The sequence below is a fragment of the Anoplophora glabripennis genome, unplaced genomic scaffold (genome assembly GCF_000390285.2).
Source record: "Anoplophora glabripennis isolate ALB-LARVAE unplaced genomic scaffold, Agla_2.0 scaffold296, whole genome shotgun sequence".
In the NCBI taxonomy this organism is placed as follows: domain Eukaryota; kingdom Metazoa; phylum Arthropoda; class Insecta; order Coleoptera; family Cerambycidae; genus Anoplophora; species Anoplophora glabripennis.
The window spans coordinates 352,622-374,587 of record NW_019416601.1 but is presented as its reverse complement, the minus strand read 5'-3'; the positions used below and the strand labels follow the sequence as shown (position 1 = coordinate 374,587).

Here is a 21,966-nt window from a genome sequence, read left to right as displayed (position 1 = left end):
GCGGGCTATAGTTGGTACTAGTCTTTTATGCGAAGATACCAAATGCTGTCAAGAAGAAAATCCCAAACTATAAATTGGACAAGAGTTCAAAAATTAAATCCGGTCATAGTTCAAGAAACTTTTCGACGATATGAATAAACTTGATAATAATAATCCTTTTGTAACACCATAAAAAAACATATAAGGCCTCCCGAAATGCGATACCCCAATTGTTATTTTTGTAAGAAAATATTTATTTGAGAATAAACCAATTAACTTTTTCTGCATTTTCATAAACAAAATAAAGAAAAAACTGTCTACAGTAGAGAATAACATAATTCAGTATTTAATAAACAGTCCTGAAATTAGTTAGGTGGTTCTTCTTTGTGGTAGAAGAGAGTAAACCTCAATTTTTTTAATTTTGATAAAGAAACTTGTTATAGATTTTGACACCGAATTGGACTCCTTGCATCTCTGGTTTCGTTCAAAATGTATAAATTTCCTCCACGAGATTCTTAATGAACGCTTGGTGTTAATTAGACCAATTAGAATTACTTAAACGCCATGCGGGGCTGGCCATGACCCTAATTTCGCCGCAAGAGCTATACTCACTACGGTCGTTACGTAACCCAAACAGGTGGGCGAAAGAGCAGGTCTCCGAACGCTCACTTTTTTCGACAATAGTTTTTTTAACCCGCGCAATGAGCCTGTTACCTGCAGCGGTTAATTATTCAAGGTCACCCCAGGTACTTCACCTGAACGATAAGAGATGGACTGCTTGTAACGCTTCGCTTGGCGCGGTAGCTGGTTGGTTGGACTCCTTTGATATGTACATTTTTGTTTTATCAGTCACTGGTTGAACTTTGGGGAACCACGCGGAATGTCAGAAATGCAATTTTTTTAATTCGGCACGGAAGGATTCGTGAGAAGCAGGTCTAGATTTCCCGGATTTACTCATATAGAAAGAACTGAGTTAAATGGTTGAGCGTCTCTGCTGCTTTGACAATTGAATCCAAATCCTTCATTTGGATCAAGTGAATGAAGGAAAAAATGCAAATTTACGATAAATTGAAGGATGCCGTTTTATTATCCTGCCGAGTAATGATGATCATCACCAGATATTTAGATGTTACGATGTAAATATTCTCATACTATTTAATAGTTCTTATAGTTATTCCAAATTATGTGGATTGATATAAGAAAGCTTTGTGTATCTCCGTTGCTAGGAAGGTTAGAATTTAAAAAAAACTGGCCTTCATCAAAATTTCGATGTAGAACCGGTACTTACTATTAGCTGACTACGGACAATGGAGCAAACTTAAATATTTTTGAATGAAAATCACGTCCATGTCTGTTTAGAAATAAAAGAGAGTAATAAAGGCTTATTATGTATGCAAATCGTAAATAAATGTAGTACTGGTGCTTATATTCAATATTTTTATATTATGTAGTTTCGGTATAGATGAGGTGTACTTTCAAAAAACTTTGTGCGATGGGACTGTACTAAATTGTAGCAGGTAGCTAAAATTTAATCCCCGACAATCCGTCTTTGTCTATGCCGCTTCAATTTCTCGGTCCATTTCTCTTATAAGTAAACAATATAAAAACAGCATTTCAAAACATGAGGCTACTTTAAGCATCATAACCGGGTTAAGAGGGTTTTTAGTAATTCAAATAAAATTATTCAATATTATTATCAAAATATTTATTTAAATTTAATGAATAGACTTTTATTCCACACAAAAATATATGTATTTTGAAAATTCAAATTATGGTGAGTAAATGTAGTGTTGTATAAATGTACAATAAAGAAAATAAAAAAGTAGGTATATTAAAATTCATCCTCTGAATATTCTGATGAATTATCTTCGTCTCCTAGATTGATAACGATAGGTTCCACAGTAACGTCAATTAAATTATCGAGTTCCCACATTTTCTCCTCTTCTTTTTGTACATGATGTATACATCTTTGCCAGTTATCTGCAGTTACTCGTTCCAAGGAATTTTTTAACAAAATTTTCACGTCACTTAATTTAAACGTCGTATTATTTCGCGCTACATCTCCTTTTACCTGCGCCCAGACTAATTCGATTGGGTTAAGTTCACAGTGATAAGGTGGTAACCGTAGTACCGTTATTTGGCGATTTGTTGCCATTTCATCGATAACATATTTTTTCTGATCTTTATTAAGATTGACAAGTGTCAAAAGTTCCTTTTTCACCATATTTGTTTCAAAAGAAATGTTTTTTCCGGATAACCATTGAATTATATCGGCTTTCCTCCAAGCAGTCGTAGGCGTCCGCTCGGTCTGCCGTGAATGGTAACTGGCATTATCCATGACAATTACAGACCCCGGAGGAATAAGATCCAACATCTGTGTAAAATACTCTTCGAAAACATCTGCGTTCATGTCTTCGTGATAGTCACCTGTATTTTTAGATTCAAATAAAAGTAAACCGCCATCTACAAAACCACTGGCACTACCTATATGTGTCACTATTAATCTTCGCCCTTTACCTGAAGGTGCCTTGAACCCTGTTGAAAGTCCATCCAAAAATGCTTGTCGAAAACTTTTTACATTTTTATCTTGCCATACTTTTGTTACAGTATATCCCTCGTTGACCCAAGTTTCGTCTAGATAATAAATATTCCTCCCTTCGTCACGGAACTTTCTAATTGATCTTAAGTAGGATCTTCGCCAACAAATAATTTCATCTTTATCGATAAGAACTGACTTCCTGTTCTGCTTTTCCCAGCAAAAATTCAACTCTCGTAAGACGGCCCATAATTTGCTTCTACTGATTTTTGGCAAATCGTTGTCCTCTGAATGTTCATTTAAAATTTTGTTTAGCAGTGGTATTTCTTTTTTAAAATAAAATGAGTGTAATTTTCTGCGAATGACATTTTTGAAGAAATCATCTATAACGACTTTTGACCATCCTGTAGATGATTTTGGGGGATTTACAGTATCTTGTTCATTTTTTGTTTCCTTTAAAAGTCTGTAGATAGTCGATTTTCCAATCCCTGTCATTTTTGTTAGCATTAGTGTTAGCCGATAATTACCTGAAACGAAATATTACCACGCCCATGGCCGGTTCTTATCTCGGGGTTTTATTACTCTCTTTCATTTCCAAACAGAGTATAGCTATGGTTTAGAAAATCGAGTTCACGAACCCAGGTTTTCCAGAACTGTAGTAGTCTCTGAGATAACCCGAAATCCCATCGAATTTGATTCACATGGTACACTTCTACATTCCATTTAAAGATTTTTTTTTAATCAGTGCCATACTCAAATTAATAGTAGACACCAGCCATGCTTTCATAGTGTCTACAGATTAATAAGTCTCTCTCTGTCAGTCATCTTATGGGATACTGTAATATGCCTAGTAGGCATAGCTTGCTAGATATAGCGGGTGTAATTCCATGCCCGACGGAGCTGTAGTCCGCAGAGTAGTTGATTCCCACAGTATTATTAGTTAAGACCACAAATATTAAAATACTAATAATAGACAATAAAATTTATTAAGGATTGGCTTGCTTCGGTGGCAGTTGCTCTATGTTGCCACGTCATCGGTTTAAACTTCTTGGCATATCTCTTCTTCAGATAAAGCTCTGAAACTAACAAGGAAATAACCATTCATAAATAAAAACTTAATTAAATACGTTTAAAGATTTTATCACCACTGCATAATTTGTAGGCATATCCACATAAGATGTTTCATTAAAATGATAATTAATTGACATGTTTTGTGACTAAAATAATTTATATATACCTATATAAAAAGTTATAAATCTTTGAATATAAATCATCTGAATGTGATGAGTAAAGATTACATGTTTTCCAATTCATATACAGTATGTCCACAGTTTGAGTGGAAAAGAGGGAAAATATGTTTATTTTTCATTTTACGAGAAAAAAGTATTCTTGATTAAAATTTTTGCTTGTCTTTAAAATGCGGTTGGCATGGAAAATTTTAATCTTGCATGTACATGGTGATCAGAAAATCGGTAAATATAAAAATTGTTCAAGAATAAACTGCCTTTTGCTCATCATTCAAATATAATTGGCATGAAGAACTTTATTTAGTAATTTTTACTTAATGCCGTTGTTTTAATGTGTTTGAGCAACGGAAATATTTCCAAATTTCTTAATAAATTATATTTGTTTCTTAGTTTGTCCTTAACAATTCACACACTTAAGGAAAATATAAGCACACTATCTTACTATACAGGATCGGAAAGTCCCCATGGTTCATCGGCCGTTACGTGAGAGCGATAAGGAAAGTCATAGAAATCCGTGCGATAGAGAAAGATGGCTATAATGAAGGCGTCTGATAGTCACCGCACATTTCGCCCTTCCACAAATAAGATCCACTTCTTATTTGCATTTTATCGCACGGATTTCTATGACTTTCTTTCTCGCTCTCACATAACAGCCGATGAACCATGGGGACTTTCCGACCCTGTAATGTAAACTAACACTAATAACTAACTACATATTTTTATTTATCAGAAGAATAAAAAAGAAGTTAAATAAAATGTACATCAATATTTCTAACTTGCAGCTCGATAATATTTGCTCAGAATTATATCTGATATAAATTTATCATATACAAAGCTAGACACAATTATAAAACTCTTTCTTTAAAACTTATTCATTTTTAATTGGCTGAATATGTCAGGAGAAACAGAATAATGCTAATGTTTCAAGTTACTATATTCATTAACATCTTATATACATAGGTATATATGGAACTCGTTAGTGCAACATTTGCTTTGTAGTAGGCAGGTATAAAATATACAAGTACATTCTTACATTTTTTCGGACAGCAATTATGGTAACAGTTAACGATTCCAATAGATACTATTTCGGAGTTATTAGGTGCATACAATTCTAAACGTTGAAACTGTAGTTGTATTAATCTAAAACTGTCAAGATAGCAAATGGCTTTGCGAAAAAGTTACACTTTCACTATTCAAAAGTATTACAACATTGTGAACAGGTCCCAAATGGTCGTAACTGTTCGATCAACTTCTAATACATGATACCTTTTGGTTAACTCAAATACTAAATAAATTTTGAAACAATATTTACAATCATTCTTGATTATATGCCTTAATACTGCCAATTTTGGGATTTAATTAAGATTTTCTCACACAGTTACTATTATAAAGGTGTTACATAAATGAATTAAGTTCAAAAAATGGAGGAATATAGTATAAGTTTGAAATTTCTAACGAAAGCGTTGTTTATTTATTGGCGCTATTTATCTAAATTTATGTTGTATCACGTTTTCTTAAAAACGTGAAATAGCAGGATAAAACTTTTTAAAACATTTCTGGGAAAAATTCAACTATGTTTAATTGAAAACTATTTCCAGCGATTTCTCTTGGTTGATTTATTAATCAATATTTTTCCAGAAGTTATAGCGCCTATACGTTCCCTAATATCGTACCTCGCCGACCTTAGTATAAATTTCAGTTACAGCATCCGTGAGTTGCTTTTCCCATGTTTGGTTTATATTAATCAAACTAAAATAAGAGAAGTTACTGCAGCTGCAATTGATTTTATTAAAACAGGAAACGCGTCGCTGCGCATTAAAAATTATCCCAAGGGATTTTCCAGACGGATGAGCTAGATCTCCCAGGTTATTCCAATTACAAATTATTGTTATGCCAGTGGCGGTCATTTCTCTCGATTCGAATTAAAATCAATCAATCCCACCGCTGTTTTAATGCAAAAATTTGAACTCTGTTCAAGATCCCGTGTAATTCTACCTCTTGCAGCCTCGTTGTAATTATAATCGAAGCGATCGCTAATGGAATGTAGAATTTCCGGAGAAACAATTTAACGATTTAATATTCTTTTTAAGAAAAAAAAGCAATTTTCAGGCAAACACCGTTCACTAAATGATTTTAGCCGAAACGGGGATGGAGGAAATGGATTGGTTTCGTGTGTGTGGGGCGCCGGTTTGTTTCAACTAATTCCTTGATTACTTTCTTTTAAATTAAATAGAACAGCGGTCAGCACCCGATAGATCTGCTATTTTAATACTTGGAATTTGACGTAATTTTCTAAGGAACTTGTTTTTATAGAACTTTAGTAAAAGTTCCAAGTAACTACTCCAAAAATAATAACGTCTAGTAAAGACAATAATAGCAAAAGTTTTTAGTTAATCTACGTGCAAGAAATGACACTGTTTATCTGGTTTGAAAATTAATTAGACTTTCATATTTACTTCTTTCTCTGTTATTCATTTTGTGGTTTTGTATAGGTATCTTATATGTTTTTCTACAAACTGTCATTTTGTCAAGTGCAACAATTTATACAGGACATCTTTTAAAAACTAAGCAAATGTATTATTGTTTTCTAATTTGACTTAATGGATTCTACAAATATTTCTGTCATAATTTAATTGAACAAAGAAAGTAACTGTCTAGAACCTTTAAAATCGTGCTACCAGTGACAGTAATAATGCCACAATTTAGAATTTGAAATTGTTGCATTCTAAGAAAGCACTTGTTTTTTACAGCAAGACAGAGTTGCGTTAGCCAATCACGTGCCTGCGCGAGAAAGATCTTACCCAAACTATGTCTTTCTCTCTCTGACTCGCCTACACCGTCGTCGCAAGTGTGCTTCTTCCATGTAGTGTATGCTTTAAGGCCGCGAATAAACTATACCTATATTTTAAGAAGCTTGATTACGTTCTCTCTAACAGATCGATATGTTTGTATAATATTTGACAAAACAATTATAAACGTTTTTGTGGTTTACGTTTCTTTAATATTCAACGGCAACCCATTAGATTCACAAAGGCTACGTCTATTAAGGTTTTCCTGGATATCAACGCAGTCCTGAAAGGTTTTTATCCTTAAATAGATTTATATATCATCAGCATATAGAGAGTGAGGTACATTCAAACAGCTCAAAAGGTTATTAATGAAACTAGCTTGTTCGAGCGGGTCAGTTCCATATTCTTGGAGTTTTTACTTTGTCTTATCTGCCTAAAATTCATTTCTCTGATGCAAGCATAAAAATGCTTTTAACTATAAAGCCCCTGTTAGTTTAGATCTAGTTTCATAGAAATAAAAATATTTCTGAACTATGTTATCTTTATTTGAAGAAAACAGTACCCTTCCATTCCTAACTGTCTGTTAGTTAAAATTCAATCACACAGCGTTTACAGAAAGCCATCCTGCACGGATATGTTTGTGAATGCTGAGTTTCATCATCATTCAGCCTAGAAACAATGTAGCGTCAACATTTTAGTGCATTGAACACTCATTATCTGCGAGCCAGAATATTGGCACGCGGAATTACATCACCTATGTCAGCTGTCTGAATAATTGGATATATAATTTTAATTAATACCTGTTTTTTATTAAAAGTTGGTAAATCTTTGTCCTCAACAAACCCTAGAAATTTAGTTAAAAAAAAACAAGCTCTAGAAAGAAGCAATCGAAATTAAAGGAAAATATTACAACCCAGATGGGAGCTTACTGTGGGAACGACTCAAATGGAAACATCTAGGATCGGAACGTCACAGGTCCGTGATTTCAAACCATACATGGGAAAGTCATGGACTTGTCTACTCGGTTAATATAAAACCGGCTTAAGCATCTTTCAAAACGTTAAAAAACTGAATTGATGATGTGTCAATTAGCCCGGAAATTGTTTAACCAGTTTTAGAAGACAGGAAATTTTAAAATCTATTTTCTATTATTACCGCTGTATAAGTTTCTCATTCGGTCAGGTTTGAATAAGTTATTTAGCCAGTGATAAAGAACTGCATGAGGATTCAGCATCAAGATGTACAAACTGCCAGAAAATTGACACGAAAGGATCTAAAAAGGAGAAAACTATAACTGAATAAACGTGCAAAATTTTATGTTTATGCTGCTAAACTCTACCACCATAAGTTTATTGACCATCACAATTAACACTTTTTTGACAAGCATCACCTGAAAAATTCCGATGCGCAGTGGCGGAATTCATTCTCTTTCACTCTATATCTCTGGACCTAGCACAACCTTAAAAACTAATCTCTAATTGGCATTTTGAGAGTATGAGGAGATTATCTATCTATTTTATGTCAGATACCCCAATCAAATGGAAATACTAAATTGTTGACTAATCTTTATTTCCATTATCTAATCATACACAATGTAACCTAGGCAGTAGCATATATTTCTAGCAAGGTATTAATTAAAACTAGTACGGTTGATAAATTATAGAATTCAAGAAATTATTTTAATTTATTTGTGTGAACGTCTGTAAAAGACACATCTTTACGGATCAATACTTTATTATTATAAAAAAGATAACACAACTCAAAGAGATAGGTACATACATTAACCACCATTACACCATATAATTTTACTTTTGTCACAAATAAAACACACATAGTATTGCTTCCGTGAAAGTAGCACGACCAAAGAAATCCAAACACCCCTTTCGTAGTAATTTTCCAAAAGTCTATCTCAAGTTTTACACTTTCCTGTGAGAAGTTCTAATGGTTTCGTGAGGCTTTAAGCTTAATCTGTTCTAAACTCGAGTTTCTTCTTCCGTTTTTCATTCCGAACAGAATGTCTCGTCTTGTCTACTATTGAAAATGAGGTTGTTAGTTTCCTTATAATTGCAGTATGTCGCAAATGCTCGTGCCTTCTTAACTGTACCACTCGGAATTACTCTACAATACCCTTGTCAGTACGCACTTCAAGTGGATTTAGAGGACACATTAATTATAGGCAATTACCATCAATTGAGCAACTTGACCGGTGTAGCTGCATATTAATATATGAGAGAGATACGTTAGCTAATTGGTCAGGATCAAGGCACTTCGACGTTATTACATAAATTAAGTAATTAATGATGTGAATTTTTTAAATACGTTTGTACACAATTTTCCTGTTAAAAGAAAGTTAGAGATGTATATGACAATTTCTTTATATTTCTGTATCATTCCTACTATTATAAGGTACCAGTTTTTTATTTTAAAACACAATGTGTTGATAGTCAATGCAGTTGGAGAAAGGAATAAAAGAAATATAGAGATGGCGACGAAGTTAATTGTTGAAGGATATTTTGCATGCATTCGCTTTAGTAAATATTTGTTTGCAATCGAACAAATTTATTTAAAAATGCAGTGTGTGAAGAATATTGATAAATGTGTGTTAGTAAACTGGAATTACATATTGGCATTATCGGTATCAATTTACACTTTTAACATGCCACACTGATCAATATTTTCGAATCAATCCGAAACAAAGAAATTTCTGTCATCGCAGAAAGACGCATCAAGTGAAACGAAAACCCATATCCCTTTCGTTATTTTGAAATGACTAGTTATCCTTTGGCACCGCTACATTTTCTTATACAATACCATCATGCCATAAACCATTTAACCGAGCATATTCCATGAATAAATCACCGCCAGTAAAACTTTTAATCGACTTCCAGAATAAGTTATTCCAGCGAAGGTAGGTAGGTACTCGACGTTTTCATAAAATCGGTTGCTTCGTGCTATACAACATTAATTTAATGCAGCATTACAGCCTATTCAACTCTGCTTTTGTGGAGTACGGCTTTATATCGGATGTTTTGTGAACAAGAATTTTAATTACAAGCCATAACCAAATATCATTTGCTAAGTGATGTTAATGGAAGCGGTTTATGCCAAATGGGATTTAGAAGAAATTGAGATTTTTTTTGTAGGGGTTGAGTTATTACCGACGATTTATAATGGAAATGCTGGTTTCGAAGAAAATGTTCAGCAAAAAATCACTCGAGATAACGGAAGTAGATTGCAGGAAATGCAATTCTAGGAAATTCGCAATAAATCTCGATCTTGTAAAGCGTTAATTTTGATGAACATTACATTTTATTAATTATTATGGATGAATATTTATAGTAATTGTACAGTTATTACATTTAATAACATTTATAAAAACATGGATAATTATTCCCCTCGCGTTTACTAATTGTCACATTTTTCTCAAAATTTGATCGCTCCATTTCAATCATCGGATGCTCAATATTCTCTGACTGATCCATTAAAACGGCATGATGCGATGTACTACTAGAACATGGAGTTGAAGTGTCATTGTAAAGAATCCTGTTGGCTATTTCATTTTTGTTACTGAAACTGTAACATAACTTTCTGCAATTGTGGCTGATTTCCATCCATCATGTCGCTTGATTGCGAATACATAACTCCTGTATTAGCCAGTAACGTTGCCGATGTTCTTCGGAATGAATGACCTATATATGTTTCAGGATGTTCTAGTTTCAAAAACTGTGCAATCTTATTAGGAATCATACAAAGGGTAGTATTGCCGACTGGTTGGTTGTAGCATCTACCTGCTTACTAGCGCATAAAATGCGTGAAATTTCAGTCTCCAAAATGCCATGTTGTAATAATATTAGTAAAACAAAATATCCCTCTTATTTCTCCCTTTCTCAATTGTAATATTAATGATTAATAGAAGGTGCCTATAATAAATTAACATTACCTGAACCAAATTCCGCATTGCTGCACTGCACTGCTAGGCAATTTGTTGACAACTGAAATTTATGGCCGGTCACCCACTTCGGCTGTGTTTGTTCGCCGTTTGCCTGCGCGCGCATTCTTCAACAAGTTTTTCAAATATTTCAATACCGAGTTGCCACGTGGCGACCGAACCTGGTACATACCGTCTAGCTCTTTGGTCTTCAACTGAGATCGGAGAGACTATACACTCTATATTTTAATATTATATGAAGCAATTATTTTTCCATGTCATTTCCAATCCTTTTAATGTAAAACACTAAGCATACAATATGTTATAGCTGTACTTGCACCTGGGTAACAACATGGTTTAAAATCACCTTAAATTCTTACGTAAAAGAACATAGCTAATCGATTCGCATATCATATTCAAGCAAGCCCTGAAGTCTAAGCCGATGTAGAGAGTTATCTTCCAGGAAAGAAATTAGATCCCTATCCGTTTGCTTTATGTTTCCCTAAACATTTAGTACTCCTCTTATCTGCTGAACGCCAACTGAATTCTTAAGTCTTCCGCTTGATCTGATAAAACAGAAGCATGGAAAGTCATTATAATGCAGAGGCTAAATTAATAAAATGGCGTTAAATTGGGACTATGTACGTCGCTTATAAGTTTAATTATGAGAGCGGACGCGATTTAAATAATCCTTTAGTTTCTAGTTGAATCGGAGTAGTTGGGCTTTTAATATGAATAATTTGCTGGATATTTTTTAAATGACAAGCTAAATTTTTCGCATAGTTTTTGAATAACTACAATTATACATAAAATATTTAATAATTCTGTTTCATCGGCTTGTGATTGTTGTAATTTTTCACATTATCTTATCTCGCAAACAAACACAACGGTTTGTCAGTTGTTCATTGTAAACGAACCATTGTGATTGATGACGGTTGCCAATATCTTCTGATTTATTCAAGATGCCACCCTGCACATCCCTGCAGAACTCACCAATTTCTCCAAATTGTCGGGCACGGTCATCGGTCAGTGCATGATCCAAATGCTGAAGCGCTTGCAAACCATGCATATTTATGTCTCTACCTTTGTGTAAATTATAATGACAAGTAGTGTTATATAAACATGGCAGTCGTAACAGTCCGTGAATAGGGTCGAATTTGGCAGGTCGTCGGTAAATGACGTTGGCGTCGGTAATAATTTGTTGAATATTAATGGCCAGGGGGTTGTTCCAGCACACCGACGATTGGAGAGGTCGAAATGACCAGTCATATGGCAGAGTTGAACAATGCCGTACGAAATATGTTAGTGGAGTGCATTTGTATATACACGACTGGTGTATTGTTAGTAGTCTATACTTGGAGGCAATATGTAAATATTGCCGGTAATAAAAGTGTTTTATGTATGTATTTTGTAATAATTTGATATACAGAGCCACATGAAGCACATTTTATTTTCCTCAGGTTGGCAATTGAATTACGGCAAAAAATTATTAAAACAGTAAGATCAAAAATGCATCAAAACACAACATTCTGCTTGGTGTAATTTTTCATAAGATTTTCAGATTCAGTCAAGATTTAGGGATTTTAAGTTGTACCATCCGTGCAATATTGGTTGCCTAAGCTCGACAATCACGTGACTTGTAATCATTTAAGAAGGCTCTGGTTTCCACATATTTATAATTCTGGGTATATGCAATTTTGCACTTCTGTAAAGTCCTTTTATAAATCATTCATAAAATGAAAACAACAGAAATAAATAGAAAAAGGAAATTCCAAAATGTTCATATTCTTCCAAAAAAAAATTGTGTTCGTATAGGCCTGTTACTAATATTATTAATTTTCCATGTGTAAACCATAATAATCAAGCCAAATTTTGTTTTTCAGATGTTTTGGCTTGTTTAACGTCAGATTCAAGAATAGCTGAAAAGAAAAAATATGAAGCAGGCTTTGGAATGTTATTCAGAAATAAAATAGGAGCCATACTTTGGTAATTTAAAGTATTAGCTATAACTTCGAAAATAGAAAATTTCATTAAATCCATTTGGAGTTATAATTGTTTTCACACAACAACTTTTACGGGGCCTTTCTGAATTAATTATGTTCCATACAGTTTTGGTTTTATTCTTACAATTAGAATTAAAATTCAAAAATAAAATCGACCCATTTATGAGCTACAGCCGCAAAAACTATTTTTTTTTAAATTTCGCTTGTAACTTAGAAACACACATACATGGAGGAAACGTTATGATGTTCTCAGTAACACTCGTATAACTTTTAAGCCGATATCATTACACTCCATTCAGGATTTCTCAAATATAGTTATAATTATTGTAATCATAGGTTCACCATTGGAAATTAAACTCATTCTTTCAAACACAAACTCTTTGTGGAATCCATACTATGGTTTATTGATAAAAAGTAATTGATGGAATAAGTACTACATAATTGATATTTTTTATTCTCTCCTGGGTGTTCTCACAGCCCTTTTGATTCAAACAACTCTGGACACAAACACTCTTCTATAGTGAGTTTCGAACCAACAACTGAATACTTAGATCAGTCCGTCTTGTTATTGAGTCGTTGACTCGTTGTATGTTGACTTAAAATTGTATTAATATATATTATATGCTGACAGAATTGACAAATTATTATTATACTACATCAAAGCCTTTTCAGTCAAAGTATATAGAATAACAATTATTCCTTCTAACTGATCATATAAATTATGTAAGATCTTGTAAAGAAACACCAAGCTTAATATCTCAGGTCCTTCATGGAATGAAGTACAATTAATTCAGGTAAAAAAATATCGTGATTAAAACGTCTTTCAGGATAGAATTTGTTAAATTAGAATTCCAAAAACTTTTATTTGAACATATTCCTGTATATATATTTTACACGATACAAGTTCCAAATGGCCCTACAGTATTTGATACACTATGAGGGGCAAGATTTACTCCCCCTAATAACTCATAACCTTGCATTTACAGATATTCAAAGATTATTCATTGTTTTGAGGGCTTTTAAATCATATTGTAGCAATAAGCAACCTGATGCATTATTTATTTCTGTATATTGTATATTCATATCATCTGCAATCGTTATATACGTTAGAGATGAAAAGTAAAAGTAATAATGGCCTTAGATTTGATCCATGCCAGACATCAGAATAGCAATAAACTTAAATGATTTGGTATCTTCAATTTCAACATAATTTTATCTTAGATACAGAAAATTTGAGTATATTTCTGTTAAGTCATCTACGATTTTTAGCTCGTAAGCATGACTGAACCGTAAGTTTAAAAAATTTAAAACTATTTGTAATATGAGTGCCACAAATTCATATTTTATGAACTAATTTTAATAATAATAAAGGTACCAATGTACATAAAGTGGTTTAAATTAATTTTAATTCATTCTGAACACCAAATCATTGAAAAACAAATCGCCGTTTAACATTTGTGATCGATACAATTAATTTTATTACTTAGAAAGCAATTAGAATCAAGTAATTGCCGGTCAAAATGCCAATCAATTCTCCAACTCCAATGAAACATACCGTTCCGACTTGCATTTCATTTCCTCTGTCAAATTTTGTAGGTATTGCCAACCTAAATAGGATATTAGAATTAATTACACTCCTTACAGACGTAATGAGGATGTGTCTGAACTTGTAGCTACATGCGGAAGCTAAATTTCGTATGTTCTTACATTTCGGCAGACACGAAATAGAAGTGAAGATTTGATTAAAACTTGTAGAGTAGGAAGGGGTGTTACAAAACCTTCTAATATTTTAGAAACTAAATCGATTTATAATTACGCAATTCAAACATTGTTTGAATTTGTTTAATAACTTATTCTGTTTGGGAAATAGAAACATTAATAAAGTAGTACACTTTTATCTTTATCAAAAAATTATAGGGTAATATGTAATACTAACGTCAAGACATCAAATATAAAACACAATTACACATTACTAACTCACTGACAAATCATTTAAATAATACCCATAAAAATGGGTATTAGAATGATGAGCAGTTAATGCTCATTTACGCGGGGCAATGAGGCAAGTGCGTGATAGAGTAGAGTACCGTATAAACGTTCAGTAGAGTAGAGTAGAGTAGAGTCACTAGAAACATATGGTATGGTCTACTCTATTATCACCACCACCGTCAAAATGTCCGCTCGCCTACGCACTCTACTAATGGTGTTTTTTTTTGGTTAGCTATATGTATTTAAAAGGAAGACGAAGATAGATATAAGTAAAATTATGAACACATTTTTAAATTTTTTCAAAAGTGGTATTTTACAAAACCCTACCGACTCCAATACCATGTCTTTTCATTTTACAAATTCAAAAAATTAAATCAAGAAAAGGAATAAATTTAAGTGGACGTCAGAAAAGAATATTTTTTATATTCGAATCATAAAATAAATTGGAACCATTTATAGCAAATCCCTGTCTTTATGGAAACTAATAATCTAGACACAAAAATTAGACGAATACAGTGTAATATAGACTTGGTTTTTAGGTTTTTAAACTGATGGTGTACTAGAAACAACTCCTCTGGGGATTAATACATTGACTTACACCAGTTATATCTAGTAGCATCATTCGTCAGCCGAACCCATCAGACATATACCGGTTTCGACCTTATTAGTTTTCATTAGTGTGCTATGGGCAGGACTACCCACGAATGGTTCACCTATTTTTGATGTCTTAACTACAATATTGATTTTATAAGCTGCACTAACAGATAAGTCAAAGTAAGGACTGACGCTTGCTCACAATTTTGACGTCTGTAGGTCATCAGGACCCTAGGGACATAGCTAGCCATGTCTACGTTTTTAAATCTCAATTGGTTTTTGGCTATTTTAAAAATCCGAAAAATTGTGATAAATATGTTTTATCTGTCATATTTTTAGGACTATTACAATCTTTCTATACAACTTTTCATGTTTTAACTTCCTTAATCTCAATTTTAAATATTTTATTTTTCTTTCAGGTCGTGATGCTACAAATTTCATTCCCGTTTGCAAAGACCTACTAAAATTCCTTGAAATTGGTGAGTATAATTGTAATTTGATAACTGTAATTGAAAAGTAAATCATTAAGTTATTTCCTAATTGGTCACAATTGAAAATGAACATATATTGCTTGTATTTATTTATTTGTTAATTATTTAGTAGGTATATTTTATTTAAATGCCACTCTAAAGATCATAACAGATTTAAATATAACTATTCTAAATACCTAAATAACCCCATTCGTTACAAAAATTGGCCAAGAGGTTGATTTTATAAACTAAATTTTGCTTAACCAGCAAGGTGTCACACTGAGAAAATATTTAGGCAATTATTTCCCTAATTAACGTTTTAAAATCTTTATTACTAAAATACAACAATAAATATACTATAGATTGTTCCTTATTGAAATAAATATTCTATTTAAGATTTAAATATAGTACATAAGATCTTATAAAGTTAAAGATGGTAGCTCTATAAAACCAAAAAATATTTCATTTATTCTTTGATATTTCAATGACCCCATTTTCATATTTATGAATGAACGTTCTACCTATTGTCTTATTTGTTCAATTCGGTTATTAAGAATTGTGAAAGAAAACGATGTATTAGATATGTACTTAGAGCTCAACATGAATAATGCTTAGATTTATCCCGACGGATAAGTTTTACATTAGACCCGTATTCGTACCTATGAGTTTGAAAATATTCTAACTACCTCCGGTCATTTATTTTCTGGTGCCTGGTGTAACTAGAAAATGGTCATTCTGCTTTGATTTCATACTGACGTAAGAAGTGTCAAATGAAAAGTCAGTATTTGTTATCAGTATCGTAAACATATGCAAATTTCTGAAAATACCACGAATAAATTTGCATAAATGATCCTACAATTATAAATACATACATTTATTAACACCCTTTATCGGAAAAAGTAAATTAATAAATCGTTGGGGGTGGTTTGCATTTGAAGAAATAATGAAACATTCTAAATAGTAAAAGTTTTCTGAATTATGTGATAATTAGACAAATTACTTATTAGGCATATTAATAAAGAACTTTGCGTTTTTTAATAAGTGGGCACATAACTAATTTGATAAAACAATCAAAAAAATATTTGTTTAATGATATTATCTCGATAAAACTGATATCACATAATTTTCACGAGAAGTCTGAAATGTGTGTAGTTATCAAATGAAATCGCTACAGTTTTCGACGGCGTAGAACATAGCGCACAAATTTACTGAAATATTGTCAACCCTCTAGGGACTGAGAAATGGTCAAGGTGAGAAGTAATGGTGTGAAAAGTTAATTGACGGTTGACACGCCACCGGCAAACACAAAGAATAAAATATTACCGGGTAATTACTTAAAATTCAAAATGGACCGTCACGGAGAAAAATCGCAAGGAGCAGAAAGCACCTGAATTTCTTTTATTGTATGTATTATGAGGCTTATACGTTACTTAATGATTCCGTTTTGACAATGCGAAATGTTAGTTTATTTATGAAGAATGATAAATGCACCGACTTTCACAGTTCCGATTTTTGTTTGAGGATAACGATAAATTCAAATTCATGGTCAATAAATCACGATTATAATACTAAAAAGTATGTAATCTTGACTCCAAGTTTGCAAATTTCCATCGGCAGATTTAGGCTAATTCACCTGCATCCGAAATCGCTTCGTTTGACCTCTAGATGGCCTCAAAGTTCGTGAAAAATTTTTGAATTTTGTAAATAACTCGAATACGTATTATTCGATTTTGATTATTTTTATGGCGTGGACTTTTACTTTCAATCTACACATTTTGGTATTATACAGTATTTTTAAAAATTCCAACTTGTACAAAATTGATGGTGATAATATCTGTTCATATTTTTTTCTTCTTTCGGGCAATGGGCCTCTTGTAGAATTTTGATTAAATGAGCGGTTTGGTTACAAAAATATATATTTTAAATGTATACATTATCTTGCCACCCATATTACAATACGTAACAAAGTGCTAGTAGGCTCTGATTTTGTAGGTTGACTGTAATTTCAGTTTGAACTTTAAATCATTGTACCTACCAATTCTGTTTTACTAGAAACGGAATAATAAATATTCACAATGAACGCAATTCACAATGTATGCTTAAGAAAATCCACATCCTGTCAAAGTGAAACATTATCAGCATGCATTTCGCATCAATGTTTGGTTTGGGATCATTGATAGCATTATTATTGGCCCTGTTATTCTATCCAATAGACTGAATGGTAAATTTTATTTAGAATTTTTGCAAAACCCGAGTTATTGGAAAAATATTTTTTTTGTACCTAAACCGCTCTTTTAATTAAAATTTTATAAGAGGCCAAAAAACATCCAAATGGTATCACCTATCAAATAAAAAATAGTTATTATATTCAAAAAAAGGAAAAAATTATGAACGGATATTATCACCATACATCAATTTTGTAAGACACTCTGTATATCACCAAAATTTGTAGATTGAAAGGAAAAGTCCGCATCCCAAAAATGATTGGAGTTATTTACAAAATTCAAAAAAAATTCACGAACTTTGAGCCCATCTAGAGGCCAAACGAAGTGATTTCGGATACAGGATCGGAAAGTCCCCATGGTTCATCGGCCGTTACGTGAGAGCGATAAAGTATGTCATAGAAATCCGTGCGATAGAGAAAGATGGCTATAATAAGATCCACTTCTTATTTGTGGAAGGGCGAAATGGGCGGTGACTATTAGACGCCTTCATTATAGCCGTCTTTCTCTATTGCACGGATTTCTATTACTTTCTTTATCGCTCTCACGTAACGGCCGATGAACCATGGGGACTTTCCGACCCTGTATAGGTAAATTAGCCTAAATCTAACTATATTGAGTGCAGGAATCTGTGGTTGAACACGTTATTCTGGGACACCCTGTATTAATTTTAGGGCGTCTATATGTTTTTTAGTTCGTTTTTATCAAAACAAGTGCATATTTATTTTTATGTGAAAACAGAATGTATTTTTTAATTTCATGTTTACATGTTACAATTGATTTTAGTTGGATATATTTTTCTGACATCTTGCTATTATAACAGCAAAAGTTTCATCACAATTGTAAGCGACGCGGTATGTTTATATTAATTTACACAATGCACTTCCCTGATTAACATCAATCTACTTATTCCATTTCATCAGCTCCAAGTTCTGTCAGCACGAGCTCTCGCAGCCGACCCCTTTTATTTCCGCTTTATCTGGAAAGTTTTCGGTGCACAAAAGGGGTATCGTGAAACACATCCATTTAATTTTACAAGAAAAATTTCCTGAAATATTATTCTGACACAAGAAGGGTCCGAAAGCTACAAAGAGAGGGACATTTTACGTGAGTAAGGTAATTAATTTCTAGAGACTTTTAGAGGGCAAGAAGATGAAGTTTAGAAATTTGTAATACGTAAGTACATATTAATTTAACAGATTAGGGCAGACGTTAAATGTCGAACAGAGTAAATTATTATTCGTTTCGTAAATGTGCACATACAGGGTGTTCCACCTAAGAGGGATTCTTCTGTCACTCTGTAACTGTAAAATTTATAAAAAAATGGTTTTAATAAAAGATGTCTGGAATTATGTGGTGGGCCATGTAAGGAAAATATTGTTTTTTTTTTAAATGGAATATCCTGTATATTATTGCATTTTTAAATTCCTTGGCTAATATTAGGTAGAGATTATTAAATGTACATATTGTTTGAAACTTATAATTTTCGAGATAATCAGTCGTTTTTGAAAAAAATCACGATTTCAGCTCTCTAAATGAAGTTAGATAGCGTCTAAACCTAAGAGTTAGAAACCTGCAGTTTTCACAATTTGTTTTTGCATAAATTACTTTATTTTGTCATCTGTGAGCAAAACGTGTACGTTATTCAGACTTGGAAATACTGAAACCTACATTTAATAATATTACGAGTTGAAAAACTTTTTTTTAAATGGAGTGACCCATATTAATTGTCATGGGTTAATGCAAAATTCAATGCCCTTTCGACTAATATAAGGTTGTCCATACTTATCTTTAACAGTTTTCCAGAAAAATCATGTCCTTTTCTAAAGTCCGAACAAGTAGCTATATAACAGGGTCAAGAAGGCCTTACAATTGCACTAGTACAACGTCGATACATAGGATTTTACAAAAGCACAGCACAGCACATCCTTATCGCATCAAATTACACCAAGAGTTACTAAAAGTAGACTTTCAGCGGTCTTTGATCGTATGGGGAGCAATTTTGGGAACAAATGTCATTGGACCATTCTTTTTTGACCAGTATCTAACTGGAGCAGTTTATTTAAACTTTTTAACAAACACTTTTTAAGATTTGTTAGGCGACATTCCTTTAGCTACACTTCGAAGAATGTGGATGCAACATGATGGTGCTCAACCTCAGTTTTTACACGAAACTTTTCCCAACAGATGGATTGGGCGCGGGAGACCAATGAGTTGACCTTCAAGGTATCCAGATGTGACAAGTTGCGACTTTTTTTTGTGGGGATTTACAAAAAACAACGTTTACGTTACACTACCAACTACCGCGGAAGATATGTGGCAGCGCATTACAGTAGTATTTGAAGAAATTATGCCAGATATGCTGACCAATGTTGAACAGTCTTTTAAAATCCGAATTTGTTTGTGTATTAATCAAAATGGAGGACACTTCGAGCAATTGATGTAAATCAGCGGGCTAAGTATTCTTCTGTTGTGTTCCGAATTTCAGATTGTTTCATTTTGTGATTTGTTTTAGTTGTTGTTAATGGTTTACTTTTGTTTGTCAAACCAGTTTTTAAACATGCCAGTAAATATTGACATTGTCAGCTCTAGGCCTGATAAATGTGAGAGAAAAATGGTTTTGCAAGGCCTTCTTGACGCTGTTACATAGCTACTTTTCCGGACTGTAGAAAAGAACCTGATTTTTCTGGAAAACTGTTAAAATTAAGTATTCAATTTTGCATTCACCCATGACAATTAATATGGGTCATTCCATGTGAAAAAAAAAACTCTTAAAATTATGAAATGTAGGTCTCAGTATTTCCGAGTCTGAATAACGTACTCATTTTGCTCACAGATGACAAGATAGAGTAATTTATGCCAAAACGAACTGTAAAAACTGCAGGTTTCTAACTCTTAAGGTTTAGACGCTGTCTAGCATAGAGAGCTGAAATTGTGATTTTTTTTCAAAAACAACTGATTATCTCGTTTTAAGCATTTAATAAACTCTATCTAATATTATCCAAGGAATTCAAAAATGCAATAATATACAGGGTGTCCCATTAAAAAAACAAAATTGTCTTATTTCTTTACGTGGCCCACATGATTCCATGCAAGTTTTATTAAAACCATTTCTTTATACATTTTGCAATTTCAGAGTTACAGAAGAATCCCTCTTAGGTGGAATACTCTGTATATTTTAGAGCCGTTTTCGAAAATATACAGGGTCGCTCGTAATTAATTGGACATTAGCCAATGGATGATAATGGCATCAAAATAAAGCGTTTGGGCCCAACATGCCGTAGCAAAATGTTCATAAACTTTCATTCCAATTTTTTTTTAATATCTTGAAGCATGCGTAATACGAAAATGGTATCAATTTCACCATTGCCGCTAGATGACGCCACCTACAGCAACATTGGTCCATTAACATGGCCATAACTTTTTTGTCCACCCTGTATGTATATTCTCCAACAAAAATAGAGAAATGTATGTAGAACGAAAACGGGTAACTAATTAGCTAATGTCCAATTAATTACGTGACACCCTGTATACGCTTGACTATAGTGTCAAATGTGACAGTTTATAATGTATTCTCTACCTACTTTGATAGACCAAAATATAAAATAAATATGCCATAAATAAATGCTCTCGGAGAATATCTTAAGGAAGTATAAGATTATATAATTATTTGATATCAATTGATTTTCGGGGCGATTGAGTAAAACAGCCAAACCGCAGTGATACCAACAGTTGAATTAAAGAGATAAATCACACCAACAAAATGATAACGACGGAGCCATGCGTTTTCATTAGCGGAGGAGATTGCAAATAACTACCGGAAATTCGTAGCCGGATCAATTGCCATCAAATTCGGGATGCGGCCGGAGTCAAACTTAGAGATGGATTACCGTCGAGGTTCGATTAGGTGGAACCTGGAATTAGTTTGTGCTCCTTTCGTTTCGTTTTGTAGCTCCCTTGTTATTAATTTCCTTTTTCCCCGAGTATCACCTGGATCAGGTGGATTGGATCGATGCTAATATAATCAGCCGATTATGAAACAACTAATGGGGAGTAGCAGCTTCTTCCTAGGGTGGCTTTTCCGTTTACTTTGGAATTGTTTGCCTTTTAAATTCATTGGACTAACCCCTTTAGACTTCGTTTTGTGGGAATACGTGAAAAGTGTTGTGAATTCCACGGAAGTTCGTGACATCGACCAACCGACCAACT

The 21,966-nt window shown here is 33.1% G+C and overlaps 1 protein-coding gene across 1 annotated transcript in view; it reads left to right on the top strand.

The window, feature by feature from the left end:
• LOC108912586 (protein turtle) overlaps positions 1-21,966 on the top strand; it is a 188,892-nt gene that overhangs the window by 68,972 nt on the left and 97,954 nt on the right. Inside the window, exon 2 of the mRNA XM_018717849.2 lies at positions 15,485-15,544. The gene's annotated coding sequence lies outside the window, so the exon portion shown is untranslated. The remainder of the gene's footprint in view (positions 1-15,484; positions 15,545-21,966) is intronic.